The sequence below is a fragment of the Megalopta genalis genome, chromosome 10 (assembly GCF_051020955.1).
Source record: "Megalopta genalis isolate 19385.01 chromosome 10, iyMegGena1_principal, whole genome shotgun sequence".
In the NCBI taxonomy this organism is placed as follows: domain Eukaryota; kingdom Metazoa; phylum Arthropoda; class Insecta; order Hymenoptera; family Halictidae; genus Megalopta; species Megalopta genalis.
In genome coordinates this window covers 8,631,031-8,654,988 of record NC_135022.1, presented here as the reverse complement: position 1 = coordinate 8,654,988, position 23,958 = coordinate 8,631,031, and positions in this window count along the sequence as shown.

Here is a 23,958-nt window from a genome sequence, read left to right as displayed (position 1 = left end):
TATCAGGGCGCCTATTTGCGCCAGAAAATCTGCGGGCGCTGCCGCAGGTGGTGGCGAGGACTTTTCTTGCCCGGAGCGATGGCAATCCCGGGCGCCGACGAACGGCGGCGATACTGACCCCTCTCCCGGGCGTGGCGGCGGAGGCATTGCGGCAGCAGCCGTTCTCGTCTCCACCACCTGCCGGAGCCGGGCCACCTCCGCCTGCAGCTCCGTCATTTGCCCCCTGAGGACGGCATTCTCGGCCTCCAGGACATGCGTGGCGTCGGTAGCCGACCTCACTGCCAGCTCGGACACCCCCACCCTGCCGTTTAAGGCGGCCACCCTCAGGGCGCGGGCCAAGTTGCCCTTCAGCCCCTTAACCTTGACATAACCTTGACATAACCTTTTTTTTTTTTTTTTTTTTATTTTACGTGGAGGAAATCTGCTCGCCAGACACCCCCGCCCCGCCCGGGGGATCGGGACGAGGGTAGTGTGGGTTTCGACCCACTAAAACCTCCACGGCGACCTGAGGACGCAGGACCGATCGCTGGCGATTCAACGGGGGAGCCACGGGAACTCTTGAAGAACACTACCGCGGCTCCCCCTCGCCTGGCCGGCCATCAGGATGGTAACGATGGCCGGCCGCGTCCCGGGGGGAAATAAAATAAATCCTCCCCCCTAAAATCCATTTAAATTCGGCGGCGCGAGGGGTCGCACCCCGCACCGCCCCGACACGGCGACCGCGCGATAGGTGACCAGGGCCCCCGCCCTGATCACAGCGGCCGCCGGGGGGACGACGAGTATACCGGAGGAGGATCACAGTTAACCCTCGCCTCCTTCCGGCGACTTGTCATCCCCCACTCCCAACAGTGGACGTCCTCCTCTGTTGGCGGGCGGCGGGCAATGAAACCAGCATATTCTGGTACACCCGCCGCCCGCCTACTCTCAGCTGCCCGGGGTTTCTTGGCGTGGGCGCGCACGCCGTCCCCGGGCACGTCGGGCGGGATCTGTAAGCTCCCGATCCCGCTCGGCAGCCTCCTTCCGCGACATAACCTCCTCGCAGAAAGAGATTGCTGCCGCCCACTTCCCCTGGCCCTCCAGCATGGCCCCAACGAGGCTGGGGAGTGCGAGGTCGTGGCCGACTTCTCGTTTTAGGACTCGGCGCAGCGCTGAAAAGGCGGGACATTCCTCCAGCGTGTGCTGCGCCGAGTCTTCCTCCGCGCCACAGTGGTGGCACACCGTCGTCGCTTCCCGCCCGATGCGACACAGGTAGACACCGAAGCAGCCATGCCCGGTGAACACCTGCGTCGCTCGGTAGGAGAGCCTGCCATGCAGTCTCTCCCGCCACGAGGTGAAGTGCGGCAGGAGAGCCCCGGGGACGCGCTCGCCGGCGTGGGAGCAAAGCTCGTCACGCCATCTGGCGAGCGCTAGTCGCCGGGCCTGGAGCTCGAAGCCCTCGACCGTCTCTCGCTCCGGCGGGGCCCCTCGAGCACGGCTGGCGATGCTTGTGCGCCTATAAACATAGGCGCGCACCACCGCCTGAAGCTCGAAGGGAATTTCTCCCGCCAGAGCAAGCGCCGCCACGGTAGACGTGGTGCGGTAACCTCTTATGAGGCGGATGGCCATCCGCCTCTGCAGCCGGCGCAACAACAGCGTGTTGCGCCGGCAGGTCATCACGTACGGCGCCCATATTGGGGCACCGTATAAGGCCATAGACCGCACCACGCCCAGGTATAGGCGGCGCACCAAATCTCCCGGTCCCCCGAGGTTGGGCAGCAGGCGGCCCAAAGAGGCCGCCGCCTTTTCGACTCGGGGGACGAGACGGTCGAGATGCGCATCGAAGCTCCAGCGGCTGTCGAGGATCAGTCCGAGATATTTCAACTCGGACTTCACCTCGACGCAGGCTTCCCCAACCCGGATCCACGATCTGGCCGGTGGCCGAGACCGAGGCCGTCCGTGAAACCAGACAGCCTCGGCCTTCTCCGGGGCTATTTTCAGCCCCAGATCGCGGATCCTCGCGACGACGGCTGCCACCGCAACCTCTGCTCGTCGGATGGTCCTCTCGAAGGTACTCCCGACGGCGACCACCAACGTGTCGTCCGCGTAGCAGACGAGGGTGGCACCGTCGGGCAGGGAGGCCTTTTCCAGGACCGCGTTGTAACCCAGGTCCCACAGGAGCGGTCCTAAAACGGACCCCTGCGGAACCCCGCGGTACACTTCCCTCCGTATCATCCCGTACCGGCCCGGGTATTCGACCCACCTGTCCCGCAGGTAGGCTCCGATCACCCGCCTCAGATAGGGAGGCACCTGGTGATCGACGAGGGCCACCCTAATGGCGGACCAGGGCAGGGTGTTGAACGCATTGACGATGTCAATGGACACCGCCAAGCACACCCCGCCCCTTGCCACGGCATTGTCCGAGAGGGACTTGAGACGGTCAATAGCGTCTACCGTCGATCGCCCCTCCCGGAAGCCAAACTGGCAGTCCGCCAGATCTGGGCCGTCGCGGGACAGGTGTCTGGAGAGGCGGGCAACAATGATCTTCTCGAAGATCTTGCCCGCCTCATCCAGGAGACAAATGGGCCGGTACGCGGAGGGAGAATCCCCCGGCCTCCCATCCTTCCTCAAGAGGACCATCCGACTTTCTCTCCATAGGTCGGGGAACGTCCCCGACCTCAGGAGCCCAGAGTAGAGGCTCCTCAGCCTCTCGCCCAGGACGCTCGCGGCGAGCAGCCAGACCCGGCCGGGGATACCGTCCGGCCCCGGGGCGGTATTCTTGCCCCGGAGCCATTTGACGACCCCGGCCATCTCCTCCGGCGCGACCTCAAGATCCGGGGACCACTCATGTTCCTCTGGCTGAGGGACAGGAAGGGACGCCTCCCCGCTAACGGGGAATAAAGCGTCCACGACCCGCTCGAGCAGCCCCGGATCCAGGCTCTCCGTCACGGGGGGCGCCCAGGGACGCAATCGTCCCAAAGCCATCTTGTATGGGCGCCCCCACGGATCTCGGTTCAGAGAGCCGAGGAGATCGCGCCAGGCCTGGTCCTTCGCTCGCCTGATGGCCAGCTGCAGGGCGACCACCTTCTCCCGATATCGCCCGTACAGCTGGGCAGCCAGCACGTCGTCCGTTCGTCGTCGTCGACGGGCGCGAGCGTACTGGCGTCGCGCGCGAACGCACTCGGTGCGTAATTCCGCTATCTCGCGCGACCACCAGTACACCGCCTTCCTCGGGAAGACCCTGGCCCGTGGCATGGCGACGTCGCAAACCGACGTCATTGCGCCCCGGAACCAATGGGCCTCCCCATTCCCGTCGACTGGCCCGGTCGGTGTTGCTGGCCAGGCCACGACGTGGGCTGCCGCCATCAGAGCGTCCTGGTCGAGGCGCTTCAGCGCCCACCGCGGCTGAGGCGAACCGTCATCGGCGGGGCGACGACGGGTTGTCGATGGTGGGGCGGCGGATAGGTCGAGAACTATGTAACTATGGTCAGACAACGTCTCGACCCCTTCCGCCACCCTCCACCCCGTAATACGGCGCGCGGCCGGGGGTGTTGCCCACGAAAGGTCAACGATGGACCCCCCGTTATGCCGCACGCACGTATGGACCGAGCCCGTGTTCAGGAGACGGAGCTCCAGTCCCGCCGCCCAATCCAGCACCTCCCGGCCCCTCGAGTCAGTCCCGGGAGAACCCCAAGCCGTGGCCTTGGCATTGAAGTCCCCAAGGACCAGCACCGGACGGGGATGGCAGCGGGAGACGCATCTCCCTACCCCGTCCAGATACTGCTCAAACTCTTCGAGGGACCACCTCGGAGGTGCGTATATCGCCACAACCGCAGTGCCGCCCCAATCGACGGCCACGTATCCCAGGCCGCGCTCGATAAGCGAGCACGGCGGGGACCCCGGCCTCCCAGCCCAAATAATCGCGGCGGAGCCAATCGAGTCCCCCATCCAGTGTGGATGTTTGGGGACCCTGTGCGGCTCCGCCACGACTGCCAACCCGGCACCCCGCTCGGCCATGCATTGAAACAGGAGATCCTGCGCTCTGGCCGAGCAGTTGAGGTTAACTTGTATTATCGGGCCCAGGGGCCCCATTACACAGCCGTGTCCATTGCCGTCACGGCCGCGGATGCGGTGGCGTCTGGGACTTTAGTGGCCCCATCCGCCCACGCGGGCGCGGCGGTAGCATCAGGCGGTGCCGCCTTTACGTTGCTGGCCACGGTGGTCGCTGCCTTGGCCATCGTGGTTTCCTTCCTCTTTTTATTAAATCTGGCAGACGACCTTTGGCCGCCTACCTTGCCTCGCCTCGCACTGGCAGGACATGCCCGGCTGCCGAGTCGGTGGCCAGACGGCTTGCCCGCGCCCGCACAAAGCGGACAATGGGGCGTGGCCGTACAGGCTGCCACCTTATGGTCCCGACTGCCGCATCTATAGCAGCAGTCGGACCTATCCTCGGCAGAAGTGCACCCCTGACTGGTGTGGCCAACACCAAGGCAACGGTAACACTGCAGAGGCCGGGCACTCAGGGCCTCCACGGCTGCCTGGGTCCAGCCGACGGTTATCCGGCCCGCGACAGCAACCTTGCGAGCGGCCGCGGCAGGACATCGCACCCAGAGGGTGCCCAATCCCGAGAGGGAAGCCCGGATTTCGCCGGTATTGATGTCCCCCTCGCTGCACCCGCCCACGCGGGCAACAGCCGCAGCGACCTCCGCCGGCGTGGTCGAATCGACCAGGCCGCGCACCCTAAGGTCAGCTTTTTTGACCGGACGCGCGACCTTTACGCCGGTGCCTGCTAGCGCTTCCGCCACTTTTGTGGCGAGGACGGTGGCCTTGGCGGCCCCATCGGTGCCAGGGACTTCCAAAATTAACCCCCCAGTCACAGCCCTTCGCGGCCTCAGCGAGGCGATGCCAATTTCTGCCAGGTCCACCTTGGACCTGGCAGTGGCCATCGCCTGCGCGTAAGTAATGTCCACGCCAGACGGAACCGTTATGGTAACCGCTGCTGTGCGTGGCGGTCGAGGAGGCAGGGGTGTCTTCCTGGGGGCCGCCGGGACCACCCGACCTTTTTTATTCGCGGCCGCAGTGACCTTGGCAGCCGCCTTTTTGGCCTTCCGGCCAACCACCTGGGACCACGCCTCCTGGGGTGGTGGCGCGGCAGAGGGTAGCGCCGATTCTGCTCGCGGTCGAGCGGGCTCCGTCTGGGCCGCTATAGCCGCCCCAGCTTTCCCACCTTTCTTCTTCTTCTTCGTCTTCCGCCCCACCCTGTCCGAAGACTGTGAGGGGACGGACGGCCCAGGGGCCACCGATCGCAGGGCCGAGTCCGTTCGCGGCGCGAGCTCCCTCCTGAATGACGCCAATTTGGCGTCTATCAGGGCGCTTATCTGCACCAGAAAATCTGCGGGCGCAGCCGCAGCTGCGGGCGAGGAGTTTTCTTGCCCGGAGCGTTGGCAGTCCCGGGCGGCGACGATCGGCGGCGATACTGAGCCCTCTCCCGGGCGCGGCGGCGGAGGCATTGCGGCAGCAGCCGTACTCGCCTCCACCACCTGCCGGAGCCGAGCCACCTCCGCCCGCAGCTCCGTCATTTGCCCCCTGAGGACGGCATTCTCTGCCTCCAGGGCACGCGTGGCGTCGGTAGCTGACCTAACCGCAAGCTCGGACACCCCCACCCTGCCGTTTAAGGCGGCCACCCTTAGGGCGCGGGCCAAATTGCCCTTCAGCCCCTTTGACACGCCGGAGATCCTGGCCACTTCATCCATGCTCTCCAATATAGCGGCCGCGACATCCCGCGTTGGACGGTTGCGGAAATTTTCCGCTATATCCGTCTCGTCCGGGAGCGGGACGCTCGACCGCGATGGTCTCGGCACGGGGGCTCCCGGGTCGAATATCGCCGCCACCTCCCTTGCCTCGGCCTCCAGCTGCGAAGCCTCGGCCAGCCTAAGTTTGGCCTCTGCGAGGCCTACATATTCGCCGGTCGTCGGCGGCCGTCCTCTTTTCCTCGCTGACGACGAGCCCGGGACACTCTGCGATGAGTGGTTTGAGGAGACAGAGAAATCCGACTCCTCCCCCTCATCGCACTCACCAAGGCCCGCTGCGGTCCTCTTTTTGCCGCGTGTTGCAGAATGCCTCCGCGACACCGGCTCTGTACATCTTTTGAGGCGCACGATAGGACCGTGCACCTCCACCTCACGCTCGTTTCCCCCCTCCCCGGTTATTTGTTGAAAAGAATCCATAATTGGTCCCACGAGTGTGGTCGGAAAGAAGGTCACCCCGGGCAGAGCCGCCATACCCGGGGAAGGCTAATAAACCCGGGGGTCGCCAGGTACCCCGGGGTTGTCCGCTAAAGATTGGTGCACCCACCAACCATAGCTGGCGCTTACTCCAGCTACACCCTCATCACCGCGCAACACTGCTTGGGGCTAGGGATTTTTTAGAGAGGTTGTCATCCTCGCGGCCCGGCCGGTTAAGGCAAGACCCCCGTTCCTGTAAAACATGACCACAGGTTTACGGTATGTGTCCGACTTTAGTTGGCCCCTCACCTCAAGCCACTCCGGCATGGTAGAACCTGCCAGGGAATAAATTCCCCGCCGGCACAGCCTTGAGGATCATTAGGGCACGAAGCCCCCCCACCACGACAAGGTAGCGGACACGGGGGGGAACCTTGACATAACCTTGACATAACCTTGACATAACCTTGACATAACCTTGACATAACCTTGACATAACCTTGACATAACCTTTTTTTTTTTTTTTTTTTTTTTTTTTTTTTTTTTTTTATTTTACGTGGAGGAAATCTGCTCGCCAGACACCCCCGCCCCGCCCGGGGGAGCGGGACGAGGGTAGTGTGGGGATTGACCCACTAAAACCTCCACGGCGACCTGAGGACGCAGGACCGATCGCTGGCGATTCAACGGGGGAGCCACGGGAACTCTTGAAGAACACTACCGCGGCTCCCCCTCGCCTGGCCGGCCATCAAGATGGTAACGATGGCCGGCCGCGTCCCGGGGGGAGATAAATCCTCCCCCCTTAAATCCATTTAAATTCGGCGGCGCGAGGGGTCGCACCCCGCACCGCCCCGACACGGCGACCGCGCGATAGGTGACCAGGGCCCCCGCCCTGATCACAGCGGCCGCCAGGGGGACGACGAGTATGTTGGAGGAGGATCACAATTAGCCCTCGCCTCCTTCAGGCGACTCGCCATCCCCCACTCACAACAGGGGAGGTCCTCCTCTGTTGGCGGGCGGCGGGCAATGAAACCAGCATGTACTGGTACACCCGCCGCCCGCCCACTCTCAGCTGCCCGGGGTTTCTCGGCGTGGGCGCGCACGCCGTCCCCGGGCACGTCGGGCGGGATCTGTAAGCTCCCGATCCCGCTCGGCAGCCTCCTTCCGCGACATAACCTCCTCGCAGAAAGAGATTGCTGCCGCCCACTTCCCCGGGCCCTCCAGCATGGCCCCAACTAGGCTGGAGAGTGCGAGGTCGTGGCCGACTTCCCGTTTTAGGACTCGGCGCAGCGCTGAAAAGGCGGGACATTCCTCCAGCGTGTGCTGCGCCGAGTCTTCCTCCGCGCCACAATGGTGGCACACCGTCGTCGCTTCCCGCCCGATGCGACACAGGTAGACACCGAAGCAGCCATGCCCGGTGAACACCTGCGTCGCTCGGTAGGAGAGCCTGCCATGCCGTCTCTCCCGCCACGAGGTGAAGTGCGGCAGGAGAGCCCCGGGGACGCGCTCGCCGGCGTGGGAGCAAAGCTCGGCACGCCATCTGGCGAGCGCTAGTCGCCGGGCCTGGAGCTCGAAGCCCTCGACCGTCTCTCGCTCCGGCAGGGCCCCTCGAGCACGGCTGGCGATGCTTGTGCGCCCATAAACATAGGCGCGCACCGCCGCCTGAAGCTCGAAGGGAAGTTCTCCCGCCAGAGCAAGCGCCGCCACGGTAGACGTGGTGCGGTAACCTCTTAAGAGGCGGATGGCCATCCGCCTCTGCAGCCGGCGCAACAACAGCGTGTTGCGCCGGCTGGTCATCACGTACGGCGCCCAGATTGGGGCACCGTATAAGGCCATAGACCGCACCACGCCCAGGTATAGGCGGCGCACCAAATCTCCCGGTCCCCCGAGGTTGGGCAGCAGGCGGCCCAAAGAGGCCGCCGCCTTTTCGACTCGGGGGACGAGACGGTCGAGATGCGCATCGAAGCTCCAGCGGCTGTCGAGGATCAGTCCGAGATATTTCAACTGGGACTTCACCTCGACGCAGGCTTCTCCAACCCGGATCCACGATCTGGCCGGTGGCCGAGACCGAGGCCGTCCGTGGAACCAGACAGCCCCGGCCTTCTCCGGGGCTATTTTCAGCCCCAGATCGCGGATCCTCGCGACGACGGCTGCCACCGCAACCTCTGCTCGTCGGATGGTCCTCTCGAAGGTACTTCCGACGGCGACCACCAACGTGTCGTCCGCGTAGCAGACGAGGGTGGCACCGTCGGGCAGGGAGGCCTTTTCCAGGACCGCGTTGTAACCCAGGTCCCACAGGAGCGGTCCTAAAACAGACCCCTGCGGGACCCCGCGGTCCACTTCCCTCCGTATCATCCCGTACCGGCCCGGGTATTCGACCCACCTGTCCCGCAGGTAGGCCCCGATCACCCGCCTCAGATAGGGAGGCACCTGGTGATCGACGAGGGCCCCCCTAATGGCGGACCAGGGCAGGGTGTTGAACGCATTGACGATGTCAATGGACACCGCCAAGCACACCCCGCCCCTTGCCACGGCATTGTCCGAGAGGGACTTGAGACGGACGATAGCGTCGACCGTCGATCGCCCCTCCCGGAAGCCAAACTGGCAGTCCGCCAGATCTGGGCCGTCGCGGGACAGGTGCCTGGAGAGGCGGGCAACAATGATCTTCTCGAAGATCTTGCCCGCCTCATCCAGGAGACAAATGGGCCGGTACGCGGAGGGAGAATCCCCCGGCCTCCCATCCTTCCTCAAGAGGACCATCCGACTTTCTCTCCATAGGTCGGGGAACGTCCCCGACCTCAGGAGCCCAGAGTAGAGGCTCCTCAGCCTCTCCCCCAGGACGCTCGTGGCGAGCAACCAGACCCGGCCGGGGATACCGTCCGGCCCCGGGGCGGTATTCTTGCCCCGGAGCCATTTGACGACCCCGGCCATCTCCTCCGGCGCGACCTCAAGATCCGGGGACCACTCATGTTCCTCTGGCTCAGGGACGGGCCGGGACGGCCCCTCGCTAACGGGGAATAAAGCGTCCACGACCCGCCCGAGCAGCCCCGGATCCAGGCTCTCCGTCACGGGGGGCGCCCAGGGACGCAATCGTCCCAATGCCATCTTGTATGGGCGCCCCCACGGATCTCGGTTTAGAGAGCCGAGGAGATCGCGCCAGGCCTGGTCCTTCGCTCGCCTGATGGCCAGCTGCAGGGCGACCACCTTCTCCCGATATCGCCCGTACAGCTGGGCAGCCAGCACGTCGTCCGTACGTCGTCGTCGACGGGCGCGAGCGTACTGGCGTCGCGCGCGGACGCACTCGGTGCGTAATTCAGCTATCGCACGCGACCACCAGTACACAGCCTTCCTCGGGAAGACCCTGGCCCGGGGCATGGCGACGTCGCAAACCGACGTCATTGCGCCCCGGAACCAACGGGCCTCCCCATTCCCGTCGACTGGCCCGGCCGGTGTTGCTGGCCAGGCCAACCTTGACATAACCTTGACATAACCTTTTTTTTTTTTTTTTTTTTTTATTTTACGTGGAGGAAATCTGCTCGCCAGACACCCCCGCCCCGCCCGGGGGAGCGGGACGAGGGTAGTGTGGGGATTGACCCACTAAAACCTCCACGGCGACCTGAGGACGCAGGACCGATCGCTGGCGATTCAACGGGGGGGAAGCCACGGGAACTCTTGAAGAACACTACCGCGGCTCCCCCTCGCCTGGCCGGCCATCAACATAGTAACGATGGCCGGCCGCGTCCCGGGGGGAGATAAATCCTCCCCCCTAAAATCCATTTAAATTCGGTGGCGCGAGGGGTCGCACCCCGCACCGCCCCGACACGGCGACCGCGCGATAGGTGACCAGGGCCCCCGCCCTGATCACAGCGGCCGCCGGGGGGACGACGAGTATATTGGAGGAGGATTACAGTTAACCCTCGCCTCCTTCAGGCGACTCGTCATCCCCCACTCCCAACAGTGGAGGTCCTCCTCTGTTGGCGGGCGGCGGGCAATGAAACCAGCATGTTCTGGTACACCCGCCACCCGCCTACTCTCAGCTGCCCGGGGTTTCTCGGCGTGGGCGCGCACGCCGTCCCCGGGCACGTCGGGCGGGATCTGTAAGCTCCCGATCCCGCTCGGCAGCCTCCTTCCGCGACATAACCTCCTCGCAGAAAGAGATTGCTGCCGCCCACTTCCCCGGGCCCTCCAGCATGGCCCCAACTAGGCTGGAGAGTGCGAGGTCGTGGCCGACTTCTCGTTTTAGGACTCGGCGCAGCGCTGAAAAGGCGGGACATTCCTCCAGCGTGTGCTGCGCCGAGTCTTCCTCCGCGCCACAGTGGTGGCACACCGTCGTCGCTTCCCGCCCGATGCGACACAGGTAGACACCGAAGCAGCCATGCCCGGTGAACACCTGCGTCGCTCGGTAGGAGAGCCTGCCATGCCGTCTCTCCCGCCACGAGGTGAAGTGCGGCAGGAGAGCCCCGGGGACGCGCTCGCCGGCGTGGGAGAAAAGCTCGGCACGCCATCTGGCGAGCGCTAGTCGCCGGGCCTGGAGCTCGAAGCCCTCGACCGTCTCACGCTCCGGCGGGGCCCCTCGAGCACGGCTGGCGATGCTAGTGCACCTATAAACATAGGAGCGAACCGCCGCCTGAAGCTCGAAGGGAAGTTCTCCCGCCAGAGCAAGCGCCGCCACGGTAGACGTGGTGCGGTAACCTCTTATGAGGCGGATGGCCATCCGCCTCTGCAGCCGGCGCAACAACAGCGTGCTGCGCCGGCTGGTCATCACGTACGGCGCCCATATTGGGGCACCGTATAAGGCCATAGACCGCACCACGCCCAGGTATAGGCGGCGCACCAAATCTCCCGGTCCCCCGAGGTTGGGCAGCAGGCGGCCCAAAGAGGCCGCCGCCTTTTCGACTCGGGGGACGAGACGGTCGAGATGCGCATCGAAGCTCCAGCGGCTGTCGAGGATCAGTCCGAGATATTTCAACTCGGACTTCACCTCTACGCAGGCTTCTCCAACCCGGATCCACGATCTGGCCGGTGGCCGTGACCGAGGCCGGCCGTGAAACCAGACAGCCTCGGCCTTCTCCGGGGCTATTTTCAGCCCCAGATCGCGGATCCTCGCGACGACGGCTGCCACCGCAACCTCTGCTCGCCGGATGGTCCTCTCGAAGGTACTCCCGACGGCGACCACCAACGTGTCGTCCGCGTAGCAGACGAGGGTGGCACCGTCGGGCAGGGAGGCCTTCTCCAGGACCGCGTTGTAACCCAGGTCCCACAGGAGCGGTCCTAAAACGGACCCCTGCGGGACCCCGCGGTCCACTTCCCTCCGTATCATCCCGCACCGGCCCGGGTATTCAACCCACCTGTCCCGCAGGTAGGCCCCGATCACCCGCCTCAGATAGGGAGGCACCTGGTGATCGACGAGGGCCTCCCTAATGGCGGACCAGGGCAGGGTGTTGAACGCATTGACGATGTCAATGGACACCGCCAAGCACACCCCGCCCCTTGCCACGGCATTGTCCGAGAGGGACTTGAGACGGTCGATAGCGTCGACCGTCGATCGCCCCTCCCGGAAGCCAAACTGGCAGTCCGCCAGATCTGGGCCGTCGCGGGACAGGTGTCTGGAGAGGCGGGCAACAATGATCTTCTCGAAGATCTTGCCCGCCTCATCCAGGAGACAAATGGGCCGGTACGCGGAGGGAGAATCCCCCGGCCTCCCATCCTTCCTCAAGAGGACCATCCGACTTTCTCTCCATAGGTCGGGGAACGTCCCCGACCTCAGGAGCCCAGAGTAGAGGCTCCTCAGCCTCTCCCCCAGGACGCTCGCGGCGAGCAACCAGACCCGGCCGGGGATACCGTCCGGCCCCGGAGCGGTATTCTTGCCCCGGAGCCATTTGACGACCCCGACCATCTCCTCCGGCGCGACCTCAAGATCCGGGGACCACTCATGTTCCTCTGGCTCAGGGACGGGCCGGAACGCCTCCCCGCTAACGGGGAATAAAGCGTCCACGACCCGCCCGAGCAGCCCCGGATCCAGGCTCTCCGTCACGGGGGGCGCCCAGGGACGTAATCGTCCCAATGCCATCTTGTATGGGCGCCCCCACGGATCTCGGTTCAGAGAGCCGAGGAGATCGCGCCAGGCCTGGTCCTTCGCTCGCCTGATGGCCAGCTGCAGGGCGACCACCTTCTCCCGATATCTCCCATACAGCTGGGCAGCCAGCACGTCGTCCGTACGTCGTCGTCGACGGGCGCGAGCGTACTGGCGTCGCGCGCGGACGCACTCGGTGCGTAATTCCGCTATTTCTCGCGACCACCAGTACACCGCCTTCCTCGGGAAGACCCTGGCCCGGGGCATGGCGACGTCGCAAATCGACGTCATTGCGCCCCGGAACCACTGGGCCTCCCCATTCCCGTCGACTGGCCCAGCCGGTGTTGCTGGCCAGGCCACGACGTGTGCTGCCGCCATCAGAGCGTCCTGGTCGAGGCGCTTCAGCGCCCACCGCGGCTGAGGCGAACCCTCATCGGCGGGGCGACGACGGGGTGTCGATGGTGGGGCGCCGGAGAGGTCGAGAACTATGTATCTGTGGTCAGACAACGTCTCGACCCCTTCCGCCACCCTCCACCCCGTAATACGGCGCGCGGCCGGGGGCGTTGCCCACGAAAGGTCAACGATGGACCCCCCGTTATGCCGCACGCACGTATGGACCGAGCCCGTGTTCAGAAGACGGAGCTCCAGTCCCGCCGCCCAATCCAGCACCTCCCGGCCCCTCGAATCAGTCCCGGGGGAACCCCAAGCCGTGGCCTTGGCATTAAAGTCCCCCAGGACCAGCACCGGACGGGGATGGCAGCGGGAGACGCATCTCCCTACCCCGTCCAGATACTGCTCAAACTCTTCGAGGGACCACCTTGGAGGTGCGTATATCGCCACAACCGCGGTGCCGCCCCAATCAACGGCCACGTATCCCAGGCCGCGCTCGATAAGCGAGCACGGCGGGGACCCCGGCCTCCCAGCCCAAATAATCGCGGCGGAGCCAATCGAGTCCCCCATCCAGTGTGGATGTTTGGGGACCCTGTGCGGCTCCGCCACGACTGCCAACCCGGCACCCCGCTCGGCCAGGCATTGAAACATGAGATCCTGCGCTCTGGCCGAGCAGTTGAGGTTAACTTGTATTATCGGGCCCGGGGGCCCCATTACACAGCCGTGTCCATCGCCGTCACGGCCGCGGATGCGGTGGCGTCTGGGACTTTATTGGTCCCATCCGCCCCCGCGGGTGCGGCGGTAGCATCAGGAGGTGCCGCCTTTTCGTTGCTGGCCACGGTGGTCGCTGCCTTGGCCATCGTGGTTCCCTTCCCTTTTTTATTAAATCTGGCAGACGACCTTTGGCCGCCCCCCTTGCCTCGCCCCGCACCGGCAGGACATGCCCGGCTCCCGAGGCGGTGACCAGACGGCTTGCCCACGCCCGCACAAAGCGGACAATTGGGCGTGGCCGTACAGGCTGCCACCTTATGGTCCCGACTGCCGCATCTATAGCAGCAGTCGGACCTATCCTCGGCAGAAGTGCACCGCTGACTGGTGTGGCCAACACCAAGGCAACGGTAGCACTGCAGAGGCCGGGCACTCAGGGCCTCCACGGCTGCCTGGGTCCAGCCGACAGTTATCCGGCCCGCGACAGCAACCTTGCGAGCGGCCGCGGCAGGACATCGGAGCCAGAGGGTGCCCAATCCCGAGGGGGAAGACCGAATTTCGCCGGTATTGATGTCCCCCTCGCTGCACCCGCCCACGCGGGCAACAGCCGCAGCAACCTCCGCCGGCGTGGTCGAATCGACCAGGCCGCGCACCCTAAGGTCAGCTTTTTTGACCGGACGCGCGACCTTTACGCCGGTGCCTGCCAGCGCTTCTGCCACTTTTGTGGCGAGGACGGTGGCCTTGGCGGCCCCATCGGTGCCAGGGACCTCCAAAATTAACCCCCCAGTCACCGCCCTTCGCGGCCTCAGCGAGGCGATGCCAATTTCTGCCAGGTCGACCTTGGACCTGGCAGTGGCCATCGCCTGCGCGTAAGTAATGTCCACGCCAGACGGAACCGTTATGGTAACCGCTGCTGTGCGTGGCGGTCGAGGAGGCAGGGGTGTCTTCCTGGGGGCCGCCGGGACCACCCGTCCTTTTTTATTCGCGACCGCAGTGGCCTTGGCAGCCGCCTTTTTGGCCTTCCGGCCAACCACCTGGGACCACGCCTCCTGGGGTGGAGGCGCGGCGGAGTGTGGGGCCGATTCTGCTCGAGGTCGAGCGGGCTCCGTCTGGGCCGCTATAGCCGCCCCAGATTTCCCACCTTTCTTTTTCTTCTTCGTCTTCCGCCCCACTCTGTCCGAAGACTGTGAGGGGACGGACGGCCCAGGGGCCACCGATCGCAGGGCCGATTCCGTTCGCGGCGCGAGCTCCCTCCTGAATGACGCCAATTTGGCGTCTATCAGGGCGCATATTTGCGCCAGAAAATCTGCGGGCGCAGCCGCAGGTGGGGGCGAGGACTTTTCTTGCCCGGAGCGTTGGCAGTCCCGAGCGCCGACGATCGGCGGCGATACTGAGCCCTCTCCCGGGCGCGGCGGCGGAGGCATTGCGGCAGCAGCCGTTCTCGCCTCCACCACCTGCCGGAGCCGGGCCACCTCCGCCTGCAGCTCCGTCATTTGCCCCCTGAGGACGGCATTTTCGGCCTCCAGGACACGCGTGGCGTCGGTAGCCGATCTCACTGCCAGCTCGGACACCCCTACCCTGCCGTTTAAGGCGGCCACCCTCAGGGCGCGGGCCAAGTTGCCCTTCAGCCCCTTTGACACACCGGAGATCCTGGCCACCTCATCCAGGCTCTCCAATATAGCGGCCGCGACATCCCGCGTCGGACGGTTGCGGAAATTTTCCGCGATATCCGTCTCGTCCGGGAGCGGGACGCTCGACCGCGATGGTCTCGGCACGGGGGCACCCGGGTCGAATATCGCCGCCACCTCCCTTGCCTCGGCCTCCAGCTGCGAAGCCTCGGCCAGCCTAAGTTTGGCCTCTGCGAGGCCAACATATTCGCCGGTCGTCGGCGGCCGTCCTCTCTTCCTCGCTGACGACGAGCCCGGGACACTCTGCGATGAGTGGTGGGAGGAGACAGAGAAATCTGACTCCTCCCCCTCATCGCACTCACCAAGGCCCTCCGCGGTCCTCTTTTTGCCGCGTGTTGCCGAATGCCTCCGCGACACCGGCTCTGTACATCTTTTGAGGCGCACGATAGGACCGCGCACCTCCACCTCACGCTCGTTTCCCCCCTCCCCGGTTATTTGTTTAAAAGAATCCATAATTGGTCCCACGAGTGTGGTCGGAAAGAAAGGTCACCCCGGGCAGAGCCGCCATACCCGGGGAAGGCTAATACACCCGGGGGTCGCCAGGTACCCCGGGGTTGTCCGCTAAAGATTGGTGCACCCACCAACCATAGCTGGCGCTTACTCCAGCTACACCCTCATCACCGCGCAACACTGTTTGGGGCTAGGGATTTTTTAGAGAGGTTGTCATCCTCGCGGCCCGGCCGGTTAAGGCAAGACCCCCGTTCCTGTAAAACATGACCACAGGTTTACGGTATGTGTCCGACTTTAGTTGGCCCCTCACCTCAAGCCACTCCGGCATGGTAGAACCTGCCAGGGAATAAATTCCCCGCCGGCACAGCCTTGAGGATCATTAGGGCACGAAGCCCCCCCACCACGACAAGGTAGCGGACACGGGGGGGACCTTGACATAACCTTTTTTTTTTTTTTTTTTTATTTTACGTGGAGGAAATCTGCTCGCCAGACACCCCCGCCCCGCCCGGGGGAGCGGGGCGAGGGTAGTGTGGGGATCGACCCACTAAAACCTCCACGGCGACCTGAGGACGCAGGACCGATCGCTGGCGATTCAACGGGGGAGCCACGGGAACTCTTGAAGAACACTACCGCGGCTCCCCCTCGCCTGGCCGGCCATCAGGATGGTAACGATGGCCGGCCGCGTCCCGGGGGGAAATAAAATAAATCCTCCCCCCTAAATCCATTTAAATTCGGCGGCGCGAGGGGTCGCACCCCGCACCGCCCCGACACGGCGACCGCGCGATAGGAGACCAGGGCCCCCGCCCTGATCACAGCGGCCGCCGGGGGGACGACGAGTATATTGGAGGGGGATCACAGTTAGCCCTCGCCTCCTTCAGGCGACTCGTCATCCCCCACTCCCAACTGTGGACGTCCTCCTCTGTTGGCGGGCGGCGGGCAATGAAACCAGCATATTCTGGTACACCCGCCGCCCGCCTACTCTCAGCTGCCGGGGTTTCTCGGCGTGGGCGCGCACGCCGTCCCCGGGCACGTCGGGCGGGATCTGTAAGCTCCCGATCCCGCTCGGCAGCCTCCTTCCGCGACATAACCTCCTCGCAGAAAGAGATTGCTGCCGCCCACTTCCCCGGGCTCTCCAGCATGGCCCCAACTAGGCTGGAGAGTGCGAGGTCGTGACCGACTTCCCGTTTTAGGACTCGGCGCAGCGCTGAAAAGGCGTGACATTCCTCCAGCGTGTGCTGCGCCGAGTCTTCCTCCGCGCCACAATGGTGGCACACCGTCGTCGCTTCCCGCCCGATGCGACACAGGTAGACACCGAAGCAGCCATGCCCGGTGAACACCTGCGTCGCTCGGTAGGAGAGCCTGCCATGCCGTCTCTCCCGCCACGAGGTGAAGTGCGGCAGGAGAGCCCCGGGGACGCGCTCGCCGGCGTGGGAGCAAAGCTCGGCACGCCATCTGGCGAGCGCTAGTCCCCGGGCCTGGAGCTCGAAGCCCTCGACCGTCTCTCGCTCCGGCGGGGCCCCTCGAGCACGGCTGGCGATGCTAGTGCGCCTGTAAACATAGGCGCGCACCGCCGCCTGAAGCTCGAAGGGAAGTTCACCCGCCAGAGCAAGCGCCGCCACGGTAGACGTGGTGCGGTAACCTCTTATGAGGCGGATGGCCATCCGCCTCTGCAGCCGGCGCAACAACAGCGTGTTTCGCCGGCTGGTCATCACGTACGGCGCCCATATTGGGGCACCGTATAAGGCCATAGACCGCACCACGCCCAGGTATAGGCGGCGCACCAAATCTCCCGGTCCCCCGAGGTTGGGCAGCAGGCGGCCCAAAGAGGCCGCCGCCTTTTCGACTCGGGGGACGAGACGGTCGAGATGCGCATCGAAGCACCAGTGGCTGTCGAGGATCAGTCCGAGATATTTCAACTCGGACTTCACCTCGACGCAGGCTTCTCCAACCCGGATCCACGATCTGGCCGGTGGCCGAGACCGAGGCCGTCCGTGAAACCAGACAGCCTCGGCCTTCTCCGGGGCTATTTTCAGCCCCAGATCGCGGATCCTCGCGACGACGGCTGCCACCGCAACCTCTGCTCGACGGATGGTCCTCTCGAAGGTACTCCCGACGGCGACCACCAACGTGTCGTCCGCGTAGCAGACGAGGGTGGCACCGTCGGGCAGGGAGGCCTTTTCCAGGACCGCGTTGTAACCTAGGTCCCACAGGAGCGGTCCTAAAACGGACCCCTGCGGGACCCCGCGGTCCACTTCCCTCCGTATCATCCCGCACCGGCCCGGGTATTCAACCCACCTGTCCCGCAGGTAGGCCCCGATCACCCGCCTCAGATAGGGAGGCACCTGGTGATCGACGAGGGCCTCCCTAATGGCGGACCAGGGCAGGGTGTTGAACGCATTGACGATGTCAATGGACACCGCCAAGCACACCCCGCCCCTTGCCACGGCATTGTCCGAGAGGGACTTGAGACGGTCGATTGCGTCGACCGTCGATCGCCCCTCCCGGAAGCCAAACTGGCAGTCCGCCAGATCTGGGCCGTCGCGGGACAGGTGTCTGGAGAGGCGGGCAACAATGATCTTCTCGAAGATCTTGCCCGCCTCATCCAGGAGACAAATGGGCCGGTACGCGGAGGGAGAATCCCCCGGCCTCCCATCCTTCCTCAAGAGGACCATCCGACTTTCTCTCCATAGGTCGGGGAACGTCCCCGACCTCAGGAGCCCAGAGTAGAGGCTCCTCAGCCTCTCGCCCAGGACGCTCGCTGCGAGCAGCCAGACCCGGCCGGGGATACCGTCCGGCCCCGGGGCGGTATTCTTGCCCCGGAGCCATTTGACGACCCCGGCCATCTCCTCCGGCGCGACCTCAAGATCCGGGGACCACTCATGTTCCTCTGGCTCAGGGACAGGCCGGGACGCCTCCCCGCTAACGGGGAATAAAGCGTCCACGACCCGCCCGAGCAGCCCCGGATCCAGGCTCTCCGTCACGGGGGGCGCCCAGGGACGTAATCGTCCCAATGCCATCTTGTATGGGCGCCCCCACGGATCTCGGTTCAGAGAGCCGAGGAGATCGCGCCAGGCCTGGTCCTTCGCTCGCCTGATGGCCAGCTGCAGGGCGACCACCTTCTCCCGATATCGCCCGTACAGCTGGGCAGCCAGCACGTCGTCCGTACGTCGTCGTCGACGGGCGCGAGCGTACTGGCGCCGCGCGTGGACGCACTCGGTGCGTAATTCCGCTATTTCGCGCGACCACCAGTACACGGCCTTCCTCGGGAAGACCCTGGCCCGGGGCATGGCGACGTCGCAAATCGACGTCATTGCGCCCCGGAACCAATGGGCCTCCCCATTCCCGTCGACTGGCCCGGCCGGTGTTGCTGGCCAGGCCACGACGTGGGCCGCCGCCATCAGAGCGTCCTGGTCGAGGCGCTTCAGCGCCCACCGCGGTCGAGGCGAACCTTCATCGGCGGGGCGACGACGGAGTGTCGATGGTGGGGCGGCGGAGAGGTCGAGAACTATGTATCTGTGGTCAGACAACGTCTCGACCCCTTCCGCCACCCTCCACCCCGTAATACGGCGCGCGGCCTGGGGCGTTGCCCACGAAAGGTCAACGATGGACCCCCCGTTATGCCGCACGCACGTATGGACCGAGCCCGTGTTCAGGAGACGGAGCTCCAGTCCCGCCGCCCAATCCAGCACCTCCCGGCCCCTCGAATCAGTCCCGGGGGAACCCCAAGCCGTGGCCTTGGCATTAAAGTCCCCCAGGACCAGCACCGGACGGGGATGGCAGCGGGAGACGCATCTCCCTACCCCGTCCAGATACTGCTCAAACTCTTCGAGGGACCACCTTGGAGGTGCGTATATCGCCACAACCGCGGTGCCGCCCCAATCGACGGCCACGTATCCCAGGCCGCGCTCGATAAGCGAGCACGGCGGGGACCCCGGCCTCCCAGCCCAAATAATCGCGGCGGAGCCAATCGAGTCCCCCATCCAGTGTGGATGTTTGGGGACCCTGTGCGGCTCCGCCACGACTGCCAACCCGGCACCCCGCTCGGCCAGGCATTGAAACAGGAGATCCTGCGCTCTGGCCGAGCAGTTGAGGTTAACTTGTATTATCGGGCCCGGGGGCCCCATTACACAGCCGTGTCCATCGCCGTCACGGCCGCGGATGCGGTGGCGTCTGGGAGTTTAATGGACCCATCCGCCCCCGCGGGCGCGGCGGCAGCATCAGGCGATGCTGCCTTTTCGTTGCTGGCCACGGTGGTCGCTGCCTTGGCCATAGTGGTTTCCCTCCCCTTTTTATTAAATCTGGCAGACGGCCTTTGGCCGCCTCCCCTGCCCCACCCCGCACTGGCAGGACAAGCCCGGCTGCCGAGGCGGTGACCAGATGGCTTGCCCGCGCCCGCACAAAGCGGGCAATTGGGCGTGGCCGTACAGGCTGCCACCTTATGGTCCCGACTGCCGCATCTATAACAGCAGTCGGACCTATCCTCGGCAGCAGTGCACCGCTGACTGGTGTGGCCAACACCAAGGCAACGGTAACACTGCAGAGGCCGGGCACTCAGGGCCTCCACGGCTGCCTGGGTCCAGCCGACGGTTATGCGGCCGGCGACAGCGACCCTGCGAGCGGCCGCGGCAGGACATCGGAGCCAGAGGGTGCCCAATCCCGAGGGGGAAGACCGAATTTCGCCGGTATTGATGTCCCCCTCGCTGCACCCGCCCACGCGGGCAACAGCCGCAGCGACCTCCGCCGGCGTGGTCGAATCGACCAGGCCGCGCACCCTAAGGTCAGCTTTTTTGACCGGACGCGCGACCTTTACGCCGGTGCCTTCCAGCGCTTCTGCCACTTTTGTGGCGAGGACGGTGGCCTTGGCGGCCCCATCGGTGCCAGGGACCTCCAAAATTAACCCCCCAGTCACCGCCCTTCGCGGCCTCAGCGAGGCGATGCCAATTTCTGCCAGGTCCACCTTGGACCTGGCAGTGGCCATCGCCTGCGCGTAAGTAATGTCTACGCCAGACGGAACCGTTATGGTAACCGCTGCTGTGCGTGGCGGTCGAGGAGGCAGGGGTGTCTTCCTGGGGGCCGCCGGGACCACCCGTCCTTTTTTATTCGCGGCCGCAGTGGCCTTGGCAGCCGCCTTTTTGGCCTTCCGTCCAACCACCTGGGACCACGCCTCCTGAGGTGGAGGCGCGGCGGAGGGTGGGGCCAATTCTGCTCGCGGTCTAGCGGGCTTCGTCTGGGCCGCTTTAGCCGCCCCAGCTTTCTCACCTTTCTTTTTCTTCTTCGCCCTCCGGCCCACCCTGTCCGAAGACTGTGAGGGGACGGACGGCCCAGGGGCCACCGATCGTAGGGCCGAGTCCGTTCGCGGCGCGAGCTCCCTCCTGAATGACGCCAATTTGGCGTCTATCAGGGCGCTTATCTGCGCCAGAAAATCTGCGGGCGCAGTCGCATGTGGGAGCGGGGACTTTTCTTGCCCGGAGCGTTGGCAGTCCCGGGCGGCGACGATCGGCGGCGATACTGAGCCCCCTCCCGGGCGCGGCGGCGGAGGCATTGCGGCAGCAGCCGTACTCGCCTCCACCACCTGCCGGAGCCGAGCCACCTCCGCCCGCAGCTCCGTCATTTGCCCCCTGAGGACGGCATTCTCTGCCTCCAGGGCACGCGTGGCGTCGGTAGCTGACCTAACCGCAAGCTCGGACACCCCCACCCTGCCGTTTAAGGCGGCCACCCTTAGGGCGCGGGCCAAATTGCCCTTCAGCCCCTTTGACACGCCGGAGATCCTGGCCACTTCATCCAGGCTCTCCAATATAGCGGCCGCGACATCCCGCGTTGGACGGTTGCGGAAATTTTCCGCTATATCCGTCTCGTCCGGGAGCGGGACGCTCGACCGCGATGGTCTCGGCACGGGGGCTCCCGGGTCGAATATCGCCGCCACCTCCCTTGCCTCGGCCTCCAGCTGCGAAGCCTCGGCCAGCCTAAGTTTGGCCTCTGCGAGGCCAACATATTCGCCGGTCGTCGGCGGCCGTCCTCTTTTCCTCGCTGACGACAAGCCCGGGACACTCTGCGATGAGTGGTGGGAGGAGACAGAGAAATCTGACTCCTCCCCCTCATCGCACTCACCAAGGCCCGCTGCGGTCCTCTTTTTGCCGCGTGTCGCCGAATGCCTCCGCGACACCGGCTCTGTGCATCTTTTGAGGCGCACGATAGGCCCGCGCACCTCCACCTCACGCTCGTTTCCCCCCTCCCCGGTTGTTTGTGAAAAAGTAGACTCCATACTTAATCCCACGAGTGTGGTCGGAAAGGAGGTCACCCCGGGTAGAGCCGCCATACCCGGGGAAGGCTAATACGCCCGGGGGGTCGCCAGGTACCCCGGGGTTGTCCGCTAACGATTGGTGCACCCACCAACCATAGCTGGCGCTTACTCCAGCTACGCCCTCTTCACCGCGCAACACTGCTTGGGGCTAGGGATTTTTTAGAGAGGTTGTCATCCTCGCGGCCCGGCCGGTTAAGGCAAGACCCCCGTTCCTGTAAAACATGACCACAGGTTTACGGTATGTGTCCGACTTTAGTTGGCCCCTCACCTCAAGCCACTCCGGCATGGTAGAACCTGCCAGGGAATAAATTCCCCGCCGGCACAGCCTTGAGGATCATTAGGGCACGAAGCCCCCCCACCACGACAAGGTAGCGGACACGGGGGGGACCTTGACATAACCTTGACATAACCTTGACATAACCTTGACATAACCTTGACATAACCTTGACATAACCTTGACATAACCTTGACATAACCTTTTTTTTTTTTTTTATTTTTACGTGGAGGAAATCTGCTCGCCAGACACCCCCCCCCCGCCCGGGGGAGCGAGACGAGGGTAGTGTGGGGATTGACCCACTAAAACCTCCACGGCGACCTGAGGACGCAGGACCGATCGCTGGCGATTCAACGGGGGAGCCACGGGAACTCTTGAAGAACACTACCGCGGCTCCCCCTCGCCTGGCCGGCCATCAGGATGGTAACGATGGCCGGCCGCGTCCCGGGGGGAAATAAAATAAATCCTCCCCCCTAAAATCCAATTAAATTTGGCGGCGCGAGGGGTCGCACCCCGCACCGCCCCGACACGGCGACCGCGCGATAGGAGACCAGGGCCCCCGCCCTGATCACAGCGGCCGCCGGGGGGACGACGAGTATATTGGAGGAGGATCACAGTTAAACCTCGCCTCCTTCAGGCGACTCGTCATCCCCCACTCCCAACAGTGGACGTCCTCCTCTGTTGGCGGGCGGCGGGCAATGAAACCAGCATGTACTGGTACACCCGCCGCCCGCCTACTCTCAGCTGCTCGGGGTTTCTCGGCGTGGGCGCGCACGCCGTCCCCGGGCACGTCGGGCGGGATCGGTTAGCTCCCGATCCCGCTCGGCAGCCTCCTTCCGCGACATAACCTCCTCGCAGAAAGAGATTGCTGCCGCCCACTTCCCCGGGCTCTCCAGCATGGCCCCAACTAGGCTGGAGAGTGCGAGGTCGTGACCGACTTCCCGTTTTAGGACTCGGCGCAGCGCTGAAAAGGCGGGACATTCCTCCAGCGTGTGCTGCGCCGAGTCTTCCTCCGCGCCACAGTGGTGGCACACCGTCGTCGCTTCCCGCCCGATGCGACACAGGTAGACACCGAAGCAGCCATGCCCGGTGAACACCTGCGTCGCTCGGTAGGAGAGCCTGCCATGCCGTCTCTCCCGCCACGAGGTGAAGTGCGGCAGGAGAGCCCCGGGGACGCGCTCGCCGGCGTGGGAGCAAAGCTCGGCACGCCATCTGGCGAGCGCTAGTCGCCGGGCCTGGAGCTCGAAGCCCTCGACCGTCTCACGCTCCGGCGGGGCCCCTCGAGCACGGCTGGCGATGCTTGTGCGCCTATAAACATAGGCGCGCACCGCCGCCTGAAGCTCGAAGGGAAGTTCTCCCGCCAGAGCAAGCGCCGCCACGGTAGACGTGGTGCGGTAACCTCTTATGAGGCGGATGGCCATCCGCCTCTGCAGCCGGCGCAACAACAGCGTGTTGCGCCGGCTGGTCATCACGTACGGCGCCCATATTGGGGCACCGTATAAGGCCATAGACCGCACCACGCCCAGGTATAGGCGGCGCACCAAATCTCCCGGTCCCCCGAGGTTGGGCAGCAGGCGGCCCAAAGAGGCCGCCGCCTTTTCGACTCGGGGGACGAGACGGTCGAGATGCGCACCGAAGCTCCAGCGGCTGTCGAGGATCAGTCCGAGATATTTCAACTGGGACTTCACCTCTACGCAGGCTTCTCCAACCCGGATCCACGATCCGGCCGGTGGCCGAGACCGAGGCCGTCCGTGAAACCAGACAGCCTCGGCCTTCTCCGGGGCTATTTTCAACCCCAGATCGCGGATCCTCGCGACGACGGCTGCCACCGCAACCTCTGCTCGTCGGATGGTCCTCTCGAAGGTACTCCCGACGGCGAC